Genomic DNA, 15,219 nt, shown 5'->3' with positions numbered 1-15,219 from the left:
ATAGTGTTGCTTTTTTGGTAGTATCTATGCTAGTGGCATTTTGTGTAGAAGAATTACAGACGCTTTTAAGGGAAAGTAGTCAAAACCCCTAAACTATTTTTGGGTATGTCAGGATCAAAAGCTCGCCGGTTCGTTTCTGAGAAAAGTGTCTAGCTTTTTGATTGTTCGAAACTGGACCCAGCTGCCCTTTATTATTGGACATTCAACACCTGGCCTCAGTCAGTAACAAAGCTTCACAAGACATCACACTCCCTTCTACACTCATCCTTCACTCATATTTGGGTAAAAATAAGCACATATGTGGCGTCCTCATCTCAATTGAATATGAATTTCTAATGTCCGCTGGACTAGTTTTTTTTCTGCTATTGTCTACACCAGTGGCAATATTATCAAATAATTACAGACGCTCTTAAAGGAAAGTCGAGAATCGAATCTGCCAAAAAGTCTCTTTCGCACCAGTCCGAGAGGCTAACCATGAGACCAGAGAGACTCCTCTTCATTTTTTGTGATACGGAAAATGATAAATGTTGGTAGAACGGTAGAAGTACACAGTTAAAGCAGTAGCCAGTTTTACAATACATTATACGTAGGCTACTGTAGTTGAATCAAGCCACATACAGAGTGCGCTCCTGTCAAATACTAAGTTATGTACCCCAACTTTTTAACCATCCCAAACTGAAAAGACAGCTTGTTTGAAACTAAAGCATCTTTCATGTTCCTCGCGCTATCATCTTAACAAAACTAAGAGATGAAAAAGAACTTTGACGGTAGGTATCTCTTTGAGTGACTGTTGATGAACCATAGAACATGTCCGGCATAAATTGTACAACTTGTAATAGGTACCACGGTTCCCACAAGGCTATACTGAATTAAATAACATTTACTAATTAATTTATTATCTGTTACTTTTATACTATTGTAAAATTGAAGTACAATATTTCCAGTAGATGAGAGGAAATCGGCCAAAACCTGTCAACTCATGTTTTAATCAGCAAAATCGCCCAGGAAATAGAACCGGTTTAACTATAAGAAACTGGTAATAGCTACTCAGGTAGACTTTCAATTTGTATGCGGTCGATCTATTGAACAAGCAATATCCACTCCGCCACTATTCATTACACGTTATAATACGGTTTTAATTTAAACGTAGCTGCTTTACGAACATTTCAACAGCAAATATCCAGTATATTACAACACGAATAAAACCCCTCACTGTGAAAATGGAAACACTGATACAATTAGTAACTACGCGTTATCATTTCTAATTTGCACAATCACCACGGAATTTCCGTTGATATTTTAGAAAGGTATCTAAACAAGCATTTCTTACCAGCCAAACAGTTATTTCAACACGTTTCCATTATTGGAAGACCGGTTGGTTGGTCATTGTACAATGTACAGCGTGTTGAACGTGTTGTGCTGTGTTGTTGCGGCGTGTAGGCCGTGTTGTGGAGTGAACACGAGACCTCACAACACGTGGCCGGCCACACCCAAGAGTCCTTGGCAACGCCGCAGTTGAAAACGTGCGATTCCGATCCGCTTCCAGGGCGTGCCAGTGCAAAAATGCGCGAAGGTAGATGAAATAGGGAGTTTCGTAAAACACCTACAGCTCTCAACACCTCAGTGAGGATAGTGTTGGGTCCAGCGGAAAAATATGTAGTGTGTGAGTTGTAGAGTTTATATTTGGCTTGCGAAAATAGTCCAACGAGATTCAGGGTAGTAATAGGCGTAGTTCAAACCACGGTGATAGTCTATTGTAATCGATTACAATAAATTAATTCGTTAAATACGCAGTTTGGGGTGCGTATTTAAGCTACATACGTACAGGACTAAGATTCGTTACTATGATCAACTTTTCCTTTAGTCATGATATATTTAAATCCAATGATCAAGGACAGGAGAGAACTTTAGAAACAGCTGATCTTAGTCAGTAACAAAGCCACACAAAGCACCACACTCCATTCTACACTCATCCTTCACTCATATTTGGGTTAAAATGCGCACTTAGGTGGCGTCCCCATCTGAATTGAAATGTAATTGATAATGATAATGATGAAAGGTGGTGCCCAGTTTCCTACTATCACAAAGCTAGCGACTCCTTAGGATGGAACCAGTGACTTCTGGTAATTTTGTTCTTGAACCGTTGTGAGGCAAAATACCTCTGCACAACGTCCTCTGATATTATTCTTGATTCCCTCTGGACTAGGTTTTAGATGCTTCAAGATCCTTACTCTCTCTTTCTCTCTGGTTTCGTTCATATATTACTATTTCATATTACTAGTTCATTCGTACTATTTCCCGTACCGAATAATACATATTTATTTAACACCATTAAGGATCATTCTTCTTATCTGCATTCACCAAAAAGAACATACACCAAAAGACTGTTGCACAATATGTATATGTAAGATTGGATAAAAATGACAGATAGATAGCTTGTTGAAACTAACGTGAGCCTATATCAAAACAATCGAGTCAGATCAAACCAATAAAACAGCCGAAACTTTACGAAATGCTCTGAATGACTTCGCAGCCTCTGGTGTTGCAGAATAGATCGTAAAAAGGGACCTTTCAACGGCAATAATTGTCCAAAAGTGTTGAACTATGGCGGCTATCTGTGCCATGAAATCGGTCGTTGGTTGACAGCGCTCGAGTCTAGTCAACAAGTGAACCGATTTGCTCGGTCACCCATTGTATGGCCAGACTAGGGCAATTTTTTCAGAGGATTGTCCAACATTCAATGATTGTGTACAATGACCAAAAAACTTCCTTGTAAACTATATGGTTGGCCCAATGTATTTGCTGCACATAGATAAGTAGTTAGTTTTTTAATAGGGGAGGGTTGTATAAGACTTATTGTAATTTATTTGGAAGAATTCGCTTTTTGACTGATAGGCGTATAATGATTAGAGGAAATTTGAAATCAATTGAACTAATTGTTTCTTGGTGCTATGACTCGGGCAATACTGGTATTTCTTATTGGGAAACAAACAAAACTCCAACAAAACGTCAAACTTCGAAATTGAACTTATATTTGATGGACGAATCATGGTCTACCGTGTCATTAAATTGGCAAAAATACTGTTTCTTACTGAGTTGTAAAACATTATCTTCAAGGAAAGTGTTTTCAATATTTACATACAATATTTTTATAAATTATGTACTAAACATTTGATTATGTAACAAAATGGCAAGGTTCTCTGATGGATGTCTCTCTCTGCTTTTCCAATGTGAGGGCTTAGAAGCTGTGTTATGTTAAACTGCAATTTCCACAAAGATGGATTTTGACCACCAGGAACAAAGGAGTAAAATTCTGTCTAAAGTAGAGACTATATGGATCTCTTTTGTATTTGCTGCAACGCATCCGAGAGCTATGCCTTAACAACTTTTCAGAACCAACTACTTCCTCCAGCTCGAAGTTTAAAGTATTTAAAAGAAGAATGGTTTACTGTACTACCAACCATAAAGGGTTCTTGTTAAAAATCGAGTGTGCTGACTCGCTCTCCTGATTGCGTAAAAAAACATCGATAAACGTGATGACGGAACGGCCTTGAAATATCTACTCCTTCAAAGGAACCTGTCAGTGGCCCAGACCTGAGGAACGGAAGAAGTGGAATGCTATGCTAGACAGTTGTGCTCACCCAATGCCTTGAAATATTAAAAAAGCAATATATATTTTTCTCTAAGTCAAAAATTCTAAGTGTCCCAACAATATTCGTCAACAATATCGTAATAGCTCACTATGCTAACTTGGTCGGTTGCATCAAAAGTTCGATAAACGAGATGAGTGAATGGCTTTGAAATTCGTACTCCTTCAAAGGAAGCTGTCGGTGGCCATGACATAGGGAACGGGGGAATAGGTACACCGACCAGACAAGGAACGGGGGAACAGTGGAACGCCAGACAGAGGGAACGGTTGAGAGTGAAAGTGGCTAGAGGTCAATGCAGTTGCTACACTCTTGTCTCAACCTTCTTGTGAGAAACAAACAGAGTCGGTGTCCGGGCAAATGCGGACACGGAATATTGGGGACACATAATTAAAGAGGGCATAAGCGGACACTAGAGATTACTGCTACCTGGCAAGGGGTTGACAGGTCTCTGCAAATATTTCAAGGGTGGAACATTGCGGACACATGTATCTACGACGGGAAAAAGGTGCGAGGAAGGGAGGGTTTTATACGCGTTACGTTTGTGCTTACAATGTTTTTAAAAATTGCTCCAAGGATTTTAGGAACTGGAACTTATAACATTCAACAAATGCTGTTATTGATTATGAATATTTTGTAGAGCTTTACTGTTGATAATTATACTTTCATTAGAGATCGCTTGCCAGATTGATAATGTTTGTTAATTAAATAAGGAATAAAGACGGGGCATCGCTACATTCCTACTACATTCCTTTTTAGTAAAAAATTGACAACAGCTGATCCATATAGATGGGATATCTTCTTCTGTATCCAATAGTCAATGGTTATATCCTAAACAAATTGTTTCATGAGTTTAACATGTACTTATTTTTCTGTGTAGTATGATGTCAGGTATCGTACGTTACCGTACTCGCCCGGTAAGCTTCAGTGTTCTCGCACGAAAATCCTGCGAAAATCCGTGAACTGTCGTGCTCGCACGGTAAAACATAACTTACCGGGCTAGTAGTGTAATATACTATTCCTGTAGGCCTGTCAAAACTGTACGACGTGTCAATCAACTGTTTTGGCAATCAATTGACAAAGGTAACCCGATGTCAAATATGGGCCTATAAACTATGATATATGGTATAAGAATAACTTTTATAACATTAAGCCTTGTATAATTTTAATGTTGTCCAGCTTCAAAAAGCGTTATATTTATCCAGAATTTTGCATTTTTATTTGATGCGTGTTTAATGACAATAATTTGTAATGAATAATTATTTGACAAATGATAATGGACAACACTCTATCCAATTTGTCTAACTAAAATATCCTATAGAACTCGATAACGGAATGATGTTCAACTTATATTCCAGCTTTCAATAATTAATTAAAATACAAACAATAGGTCTTTTTATAAAGAATACATTAAACTTAAGTGATATGTATAATGTCAAATATATTGGGGATCGATGTATATAAATATTAAAAATGGTAGGGAAATTAGTTTACATTTGTAAACCTATGTAAAACTAAAACGAAACATATCATATGTACTTCTGAACAATATTATCATTACGTTAGTTATACAAATTTAGTTTCAAGTAAATTGATAAAGTTCACTGGTATTTTTCTGTTTGGAATTTTACAAACGTACAATACAATACACAGGGCGAGTTTACCAGGGTTGGTATATCCAATAGCACAAATTTAAATTCGCTAAACATAGGTCTCATTGCAAGACCTAGACCCGGAACCGAAACAGATTTTATTTGGTTTAACATTTGGAACAAACGTGTGAATCTAAGTTTATTTTTCAAAGGAGATCGCGAACCAGCATGGTCGGAATAATAAAGTAAAAAAAAAAATATCTAGTGATGCCTCGTCTTTATTCTTTATTTAATTAATAAACATTTTCAATCTGGCAATCGATCTCCAATGAAAATATAATTATCTATAGCTTTAAAATCAAAGCTAACAATTAACTATCAAATTAATTAATTATCAAAGCTCTACAAAATATTCATAATAAATAACACCATTTGTTGAAGGCTATTATTTCCAGTTTTGGACATTCTTGGAGCAATTTTTAAAATCAAAGCTAACAATTAACTATCAAATTAATTAATTATCAAAGCTCTACAAAATATTCATAATAAATAACACCATTTGTTGAAGGCTATTATTTCCAGTTTTGGACATTCTTGGAGCAATTTTTAAAAACATTGTAAGCACAAACGTAACGCGTATAAAATCCTCCCTTCCTCGCACCTTTTTCCCGTCGTAGATACATGTGTCCGCAATGTTCCGCCCTTGAAATATTTGCAGAGACCTGTCAACCCCTTGTCAGGTAGCAGTAATCTATAGTGTCCGCTTATGCCCTCTTTAATGATGTGTCCCCAATATTCCGTGTCCGCATTTGCCCGGCATTCAACAGAGTCGGTGGGACGTAGACGTAGACGTGAGACGTCGTGAATGTCATGTCTCAGGATGTTCTTTCACGATTGTGTAGTGTTCGCACGACCAGCTGATTTTATTGTTCAAGTATTGAGTGATATTACACGGAGTTCGTGAAAATGCAGCTTGGGTGTGCAAATACCCAAATGGTTACGAACTGTCACTTATACCTTCACTCAGGCAGTTACGTACTTTTGGACATGTTCAAAGCTGAATATGGGTGCGAAGTGAGGGTGAAATGGATTGAATGTCTTGTGTGGCTTCGCTGCCAACTATGACCATAGATTGAAGAATAGACAATCTACTCTTTAATCCGTGCTAAGACTAGATGTTTCTTTAGTCAGGACCATTATTAAAATCTTTGATTTGTTGACTGAAGCTGACTTGGCCAAAGACATGATCAACAGACAGTGAGCGAATAAGTTATAAGGGTGAAACAATAAGTCTCATGTTATTCTTTGCTCATATCCAAGAGAAGCACACATTTATAAATATTGCAATATACAATATACAATTGTATTTGTGTATGTTAGATGAGGTTTCGGTCATGCATTCAAAAGTTTGTGATATTTATTGGAGAAGTTTTGTTATAAAGAAATTTGCATGAATTATTACGTGGCTGAGACATCTGAAAGGCCAAATGGAAATCGTTGATTTGAAAATATATTTACATGTGTACAACTCAATAAATTATTAAACCCTTAACAAAAAATCTAAAAATGTTATCCCCGATATTAAGTCATAGACCGGACACGTGGATGTCCCTAAACACATATTTCGTAAGATTCCACATCGGTGTCTAGTACCTTGTTATTATAGAGGCTTTAGTTTACATATTACCCAATAAACTGCCCATTACAGGACCACTTTATAACATCATCCACGCTTCAATAGAGTTGTTATAACATTCTTGATTCCGGTTTGAGCAATTAGTGTTACGAAAGAAGACATGTTCAACAATACGGATTCATTTAGTGAGATAATGTCTTACTAGACCTGACTATCTAGTGTAAAAGGAATTTGAGTTCTAGTTTAGTCACATTATAATGAAAGTTAAGATATGATAGCTTATTCTTTGTGTTTGGATTTTTAAAAATATATATAAACTGAGCTAGAGGACGTAATTAGACTTTATTGCTGCCCTACATATTGTTAGTTGCAAAAATAAACAATACACAAAAGTTTTGTTTTGTGAAATAGTTTGCTTATGCAATTACGTATGACGAAAAATGTAGTTATCTCACGGGTTGAAAGTTTAATTTTAGTTGCGCTCATTTCCCATCCCGGTAAAGTTAAGTTTTTGCTGTAAACCTTGTGATGAAACATACTATTTGAAGCTATTTAAAGGCAAAATAACTCATTGATGCGATTGTTTTGACATTATCTTTAAGCGACTGTAACATAAAACGACATATTATAACATAAACAATTTAAACTATAGGCCTAGATGAATGCTAAGATAATATAACAAGGTTACGATGCTTGCCTTGTTCAAGGCTTAAACGAATTATGTAAAAAATGGAAGATCTCTCTGAACAATTAAGTCAGGATGGTTAACCCTGTGAAAGGATAATAAATGAAACTCCTAATATGTATACTCAACGATGATTACCGAGTATAGTTTTACCGAGAGAAGGTTATTTCCATTTTAGTACAGGACTCCGAGGACTTCAAAACTAGTTTGTAACTGAGTACAATTTACGTTTACAACCATCTATCTTTGGTAACAGACTTCTCTCTGAGAATCATAAAAGTGATCAGGTCGGTATTAGTTGATTCAAGATTCATAGTAGTAGAACTTTAAATCCCTTAAACTTTTAAAATTGCCATAAATATAAAATATGTTCTCTCGTTTTGAAAGGAGGATAACATAACAACATAGGAAGAGGGGTGAATCTCAACATCTATAAAAAGTCTTTTTGATGATAGGATTTTTAGAACAATTATTTCTAAAATTAGCATGTAAATTCATTCAGAGCACTTGAACATAATCCTAAACTGCTAGGCTATTTAGATGCACAATATTCAAATTATAATTTAAACAAATTGCTACTTAATTGTTACATTATATGCAAATTTTCTATGCACTATTATTGTAGTTTATTTATTTTTAATCTGAGGAAATAAGTGATACGAAAATAACACAATCTTTACGACAAAACAGTAGAATACTTAATAATATCTCTGTTTTCGTTATTTCGGGGGCTAAATTATAATGATAAACAATATATACAAATTCCAATAGTAGGCTAAATTAGTTATCTTAAAATTGTTCAGCATGACGAAACGTTTATCACTCGGATCGAATTTGCCTTTTAACCTTAACTCGTTTTTCAACCTCGGTTTCGTGTTGGTCTTAAACTTTGAGTGTAAAACAGCAAGTTAATGTCATAAAATTCAATAGATATTATGCTGTAATCAATCATGTTATAGTCACTAAACAAGATATTAAGAGTATTGTCAATTGCATTTATCAATTATACAGGTTACCTAAAATATAATATAATCTAAATAATAATCCACAATGATTACAATGCCTCGAGGAACTATGTAACTTAAAGGCCAAGATAATTGGAAAATGTAGCTTGAAAAGAGTGACTCTGGGCCATGGTAATTAAATATACCATTTCCCAATACAAGAGAAAATAATTGCGAGTCTCCAGAATCGTCTGATTTGGCATCGCAAAAGTTTCCACTTGTAACCAGTTCACAATCGCTGGTTGTTGACCAGCATTCGGTTGAATCGTTCATTTCGGTAATGAATACTCGGACCTGGTAACCCTTTCATTATCAGATGTGTAATCAATGATCTGTCTGGTCTGTAGTAGTAGAGAGTGGTTGTTACAGGTTACAGTAGCAACGCCAACACCAGCATGACCGCGCGCCACCTGTCCTACCCACCACTCGAGTCTCCGCGAGGAGATATTCTGAGACGTGAGGAGTATGTATCTTTTTCAATTGGTAAAGGTTTTGTACTAAAAATAAAATCCCCCTAACATTGTCTTTTAGGGGAACACACGTAAACATTGTCTCATGGTCTATTCAATCGTAAATACCTATGAAATAATTACATTTAATTAGTTAGTATCAGTACATTATTTTTCACAAACGAAAATTCTAATACCCACAAATCCTTTAAGCCCATACACAAATTTTACTTTTTTTTTAAGTAGCATTAACACATTTGTGATAAGTTAAGTTCTCTACTATACTACTTATCTAGTTTGATGTTGTCAAAATATTGAATGATTTAAGCTGTTTGTTTTAAATCTATTACTATAAAAAGCTAAAACTGCAATTCATAGTGTTTAATTTGTTTGATTGAGGAAAACAATTAACTATAACCTCACAATTGTCTGGAATTACTTAAAGTAGATTTTTGTTTTAATCAGTCTTATTCAGTTAGTGATTTTCAACCATTACATGATACAAGTCGACCTTGATAAGTCAGTATTATCATTGTATTATACTTTAAGCGACATCTCCTCAATTGTTTCTGTCGTTACGAACAGAAATGGTTTATTTCTGTCGAGAGAGAATTTAACAAAACATGTTTAAATAAGTCAAAGAATCAAATGCCCATGTAAATTTACTCAACAAATATAAGATTTAATTTATTTAGGCTATAAAAAGGATAAATTTAGAACCATAATGTCTGTACATACCTGAGCCGCGGAAGAGTGTAGCTGTATTACAGGTACAAAGTTCCACTGGTAACTCGAAGAACTATTTCACGTGGTGGTTAGTAGGATCAACATATTGTTTCTGGCATCCGGTTCTGCAAAAAATTAAAAAAAGCTTAAATAAGTACAATATAACAGTAAACAAGGAAATCTTAATTTTTATATCTACTACTAAATTATGCTATTTTATGAATTTTTAATAAATCGTTAGTTAACGGCCGAACTCCTGTTTTTATAAAACATCGGCCTTGAAATGGATAACATTCAAATATTATTAAATGACAAATAATATCTGGCTCAGAATAGACCCTGCTTAGAACCGGACAATCAACCACCAAACTTGAAGGTGGGTACTAAAAACACTATCTATTTCAAACTATACCAATAAGAAAAATATTTATCTATAAATAATCTTAAAAAACCCCAGTTGATGAGGTACCAAGCTAAATCAACCCAGAGTTTCCTTTAATTCCATTGCATAACCAAGAGAAGAAATAATACAAGCACGGTGTGTTAAATTCGTCCCTGAAAATGACTTGGCACATAACTAACCACTCCACACATTGCCTTGCCAACAGTTTTACAGTTATTACTTCCAGGTACCGGGAAGATAATGAATATCGAGTAAAGGTTTCCCGTTATTTGGCGATGATATCCTTCAACAATGGTCCAGTCCCACGAGGAAGTGTTCAGATTAGATGTTTGCACGCAATTCTAATCAGTAGGACTTTCCCTAGCAACGAAAGTAACTGAGCCCAATAAGAGAAAGTAACAGGTCTCAAGTTATGGAGGCAGAGCCCCTGCACCGCCGGTTACCGGTGAGTATGTGCCAGTTTTTGTACCGAGGTATTTATAAGGTCGAGAACAGTCGGGTACAAAAACTGGACGAGAAACAAATCAGCTGTCTAATGAGGAAAAACAAACAGTTCCGCGGCAATTAATTAATGGTTGGTGGGTGCAGATCGGCAGAGAAGTTATTGAACCTGTTCAATAATCAAAAGGTCACCGGGTTGATTTTGAGAGTGGTCAATAGATCCTAGAACTTCGAAACTGGTCCAGATGTATTTGATCATTGTGCACTAAGTGAATTGTCTTGGATAAGCTGATCTTGGCCAGTAACAAACCCCACTTTAATTAAATCGTGAAAATAAAGTTGAACGACGAATGGTATAATTACAGGGATCGGATGTAGATATGTGTACAGTTGACGAAAAACATACTTAGGGGAAGGATGAGAGGTTTGTAGAGCAAACGGTAAATGCATTTTGAGTTCATAAGGGGTGTGTTTAGAGAATGACACACATATGCAGAGTACGTAAGGGGTTGTGTTCAGCGAATGACACACATATGCAGAGTACGTAAGGGGGTGTGTTCAGCCAATGACACACATATGCAGAGTACGTAAGGGGGATGTGTTCAGCGAATGACACACATATGCAGAGTACGTAAGGGGGCGTGTTCAGCGAATGCAACACATATGCAGAGTACGTAAGGGGGTGTGTTTAGAGAATGACACATATATGCAGAGTACGTAAGGGGTGTGTTTAGAGAATGACAAATATATGCAGAGTACGTAAGGGGTCGTGTTCAGTGAATGACACACATATGCAGAGTACGTAAGGGGGTGTGTTCAGCCAATGACACACTTATGCAGAGTACAAAAGGGGGTATGTTCAGCGAATGACACACATATGCAGAGTACGTAGGGGGATGTGCTCAGCGAATGACACACATATGCAGAGTACATAAGGGGGTGTGTTCAGCCAATGACACATTTATGCAGAGTACGTAAGGGGGTGTTCAGCGAATGACACACTTATGCAGAGTACATTAGGGGCGTGTTCAGCCAATGACACATTTATGCAGAGTACGTAAGGGGGTGTGTTCAGCGAATGACACACATATGCAGAGTACGTAAGGGGATGTGCTCAGCGAATGACACACATATGCAGAGTACATAAGGGGGTGTGTTCAGCCAATGACACATTTATGCAGAGTACGTAAGGGGGTGTTCAGCGAATGACACACTTATGCAGAGTACATTAGGGGCGTGTTCAGCCAATGACACATTTATGCAGAGTACGTAAGGGGGTGTGTTCAGCGAATGACACACAAATGCAGAGTACGTAATGGGATGTGTTCAGCCAATGACACATTTATGCAGAGTACATAAGGGGGTGTGTTCAGCGAATGACACACATATGCAGAGTATATAAGGGGGTTTGTTCAGCGAATGGCACACTTATGCAGAGTACATAAGGGGGTGTGTTCAGCGAATGACACACATATGCAGGGGACGGATGAGGGGGATGTGTGTTATGAAAGTGTTGAGCAACTGTTCCGCGAGAGCGCAGCACGGTCGTAGCGGAACATTACGTCACAGCCCAGTCAACCAACAGAAACTGAGAGAAACCGTCGAAACCCTACTCCACCTCCACCTCAGCAGTTATCGCACCTCCCGCGCCCGCAACCGAGCCGATAACAATATTGAAATATGCACTTGTCATAAACCAAATCTGTTAGGCAACGTTACGGCGTTACGGATAAGCACCGCCACCTAGCGGTTTTGTTTTATTGAAGCGAGAAATGTAGCAATCGGTCCTGACGTATTGTGGCGTTGCCTATTGTTTCACTGCTTATACAATGTTATGCATATTTTTATTGTAGAAGAACTCAAACTTAATTGTTGAGAAGAAATCATAGGAATATTCAAACACGTCATGAATTGTCAAAAGGGTTCCGTCCCAACGGTTTCAACGTTCATCAAAATACCCGTACACTCATCGAGAGGCTATTATAGATTTCCTGTTTTTGTTTAAAAGCTAAAAACCGAATTCTGAACATGGAGATATAGCTAGAGATTACAAAACTATGTTAAGACGTTCTTAAAGTTATTTGGGATTGACTGCATAAATCCTTTAAGCTTATATTTAGGTGTTGACGTCTAGATTCAGGTCAAGTTTGAGACATGTTTGAGGTAAACATCTACTGTAATCAATTTCACGACTAAGTGCGAGAGAGAAAGAGAGTGTGTATTTGTGTCATTGTCTCTCTCTCTACATAGATGACTGGTAGCATACTTGACAAACAAGTGTTGTATCATTGGTAAAGTATTATCTACTCAACACGCTTTACTGAACTGGTGATATTTCAACAAACCTTATAGAAAACGTGCAAGCGTGGGAGTCGTCCAGTACTTGAATGGAGCTTTGGATAGTCCATCAACATATTCGAAGGGGAAAAAGCATCAAATACAGATAGAAATAAAGATTGGAATGTTACTTTAAATGAGGAATTTTTAAATAAAGAATCAAAAGTCCGCGTGTATCTTTTTATTTTTCTCAGCGAAGTTAAGTCATAAATCGTTTATTCAGCAAAATTAACATAAAATGCATTAGCTACGTCAACAAAACAAAATATTTACATAACAAAAAACGCTCTTGTATAAATTAAAACTGTCAACTATGCTACTATATTTACCCTACCAGTTCTAGGGCAAAGAAATTCACAAACGCTGCAGAAGGCATTATCCAGCAAAAAATTCTTTAGTTTTTTCTGAAATCTATTTGAATCCTGTTCGGTCTTTAGGGAAGGAGGAAGGTTATTGAAAAGCTTGACGGCATTGTATTGAAAATTCTTTTGGAAGAATGAAGTTGAATGTTTAGGAATTGCAAGTTCAGAAGAATTACGAGGTGGATATCTATTGTTGAGCTGTGAACAAAAAGAAGATATATTTTTTCTGGTGAAGGATAGTGTTTAAAAAATGTATATGGATGGAAAGGTTAGAATTCGGATTTTTTTGAAAATGTCTTTGCAGGATTGACGTTTAGGTAGGGAAAATATAATGCAGATGGCTTTCAATTGTTGTCGGAAAAGAAACTTAGTCTTTTCACTTTCACTACCCCAGACAGGGACAGCATAGGATAAATATGGATATACAAGACCATAATAAGCAGACAGGAGGACTTCTGAATTTACTGTTTGGCTAAGCATACGAAGCATGGAAATACCAACTGATATTTTTGTTGTAACATGTTTGATATGTTTGTGGTAGTTTAGATTTTCATCAAGGACCGCACCAAGGAACTTAACCTCTTGACAGGGATGGATCTCATTTTCACCTAACAGTAAGCTAAATTTTCCTTGTTTTTTGTTTGTTTGATGATTTGTTGGTTTTTTTGCATTTAGGACAAGATGATTATCCTCACACCATTGGAGCAGGCTATTAGATTTTAAAAAATCGATTGTTCAAGTGTTTCTGTGGAATGGCTGGATACAGTAAGAGATGTATCATCGGCAAACAGACAAATGTTTGCCTTGTTTGGGCAAGTTGTTTATAAATAGGAGGAATAAGGTTGGCCCGAGGATGGAACCCTGGGGCACACCTCTCGTTGACACTGTGACAAAAGAAACAGAACTCAATAAGACAAAACATAATTGAGAAATCTACAGAGGGTCATATAACCTACAGGTAAGATGCTGGTTTAATCTGCTCTTATTACAGAGGGTAAACATTGCTATTTCAGGCATCATTCTTTGCATTGTCCAAAACTCCCATGATCCTTCAACCAATCTAATCGCTTTGACCTTTCCTATTTGACTGTCCCAATCACGGTTAATTCCTGCAATGTTGTGAATTGCTTCAGCTCGTCCACCCAAGGTTCTGTATTATGTCTGTGAAATATTTGAGCTATCTCACATTACCTCATTGGCATTATTGTTACCAATCCAACTATCTCTCCAATGATGTGACATTCCAACAGCCAAATGTTCTATCCTATTTCTCTGAGACATTTCGGCTATCCAAGCCAAGCTCGGCCCTGATCGCTGATTGTCCCATTATGTTTACACAACTGTGATCGTACTCTTGGAAACTGTAACTGTCACGTGAAAGGAACTGTCTTTGTGTTAAAGTAATCAGGGTTTGTTTCATAAGGAGGGCGGGTTCGGCCTTGCATAATGGCGAATGTCCGTTGTATCCTGGCGTGTCCTGCCGTTACCGCCGCCGTTGATAACAGATAAGAGATAAGCTCAAGGTCGTACAACAGCCTGATGAGTGTTTGTCTGTTGATCGCGTGAAGATAACACTAGTTAAGTCATCGTTAGCTCTCGGAGCCTCAAGATTACAGGGATACATGGGTATAAAAAGCTGAACATTTTGTTGTTAACAGCTGTTCACTTTCACATTGGATTGCATGCCTTGTAATAAGTCTTGCACCGGTAAGATATTCCCGCTTGAGGTATCCTGTTTTTACTGTGTTTAGTTGCGGAATTTACAAAACACCATATGCCATGTAATGTTGCAATATGCGTATTCAAAATTTATATTAAGGTTGAGGCTTCATAAAATAGTATCACTAAGTTGAAGCTCGATGGATAATATCAATACTCAATGCTTAGTTGCACAATTATTGAATTATTTTAGAATTCTGTTTTGGACGCAGGTAAAA

At 36.9% G+C, this 15,219-nt stretch overlaps 1 protein-coding gene across 3 annotated transcripts in view; it reads right to left on the bottom strand.

The window, feature by feature from the left end:
* The window catches only part of LOC129004830 (A disintegrin and metalloproteinase with thrombospondin motifs 16-like), a 135,598-nt gene that overhangs the window by 103,764 nt on the left and 16,615 nt on the right, over positions 1-15,219 (bottom strand). For all 3 annotated transcript variants that reach the window (XM_054433479.1, XM_054433478.1, XM_054433480.1), the window contains exon 2: positions 9,752-9,864. The gene's annotated coding sequence lies outside the window, so the exon portion shown is untranslated. The remainder of the gene's footprint in view (positions 1-9,751; positions 9,865-15,219) is intronic.

The sequence above is a fragment of the Macrosteles quadrilineatus genome, unplaced genomic scaffold, assembly GCF_028750875.1.
Source record: "Macrosteles quadrilineatus isolate MER2022 unplaced genomic scaffold, UCM_ALF_1.0 Scaffold_11__1_contigs__length_5352618, whole genome shotgun sequence".
NCBI lineage: Eukaryota > Metazoa > Arthropoda > Insecta > Hemiptera > Cicadellidae > Macrosteles > Macrosteles quadrilineatus.
The sequence above is the reverse complement of the archived record's forward strand: the minus strand, read 5'-3'. Positions and strand labels throughout refer to the sequence as shown.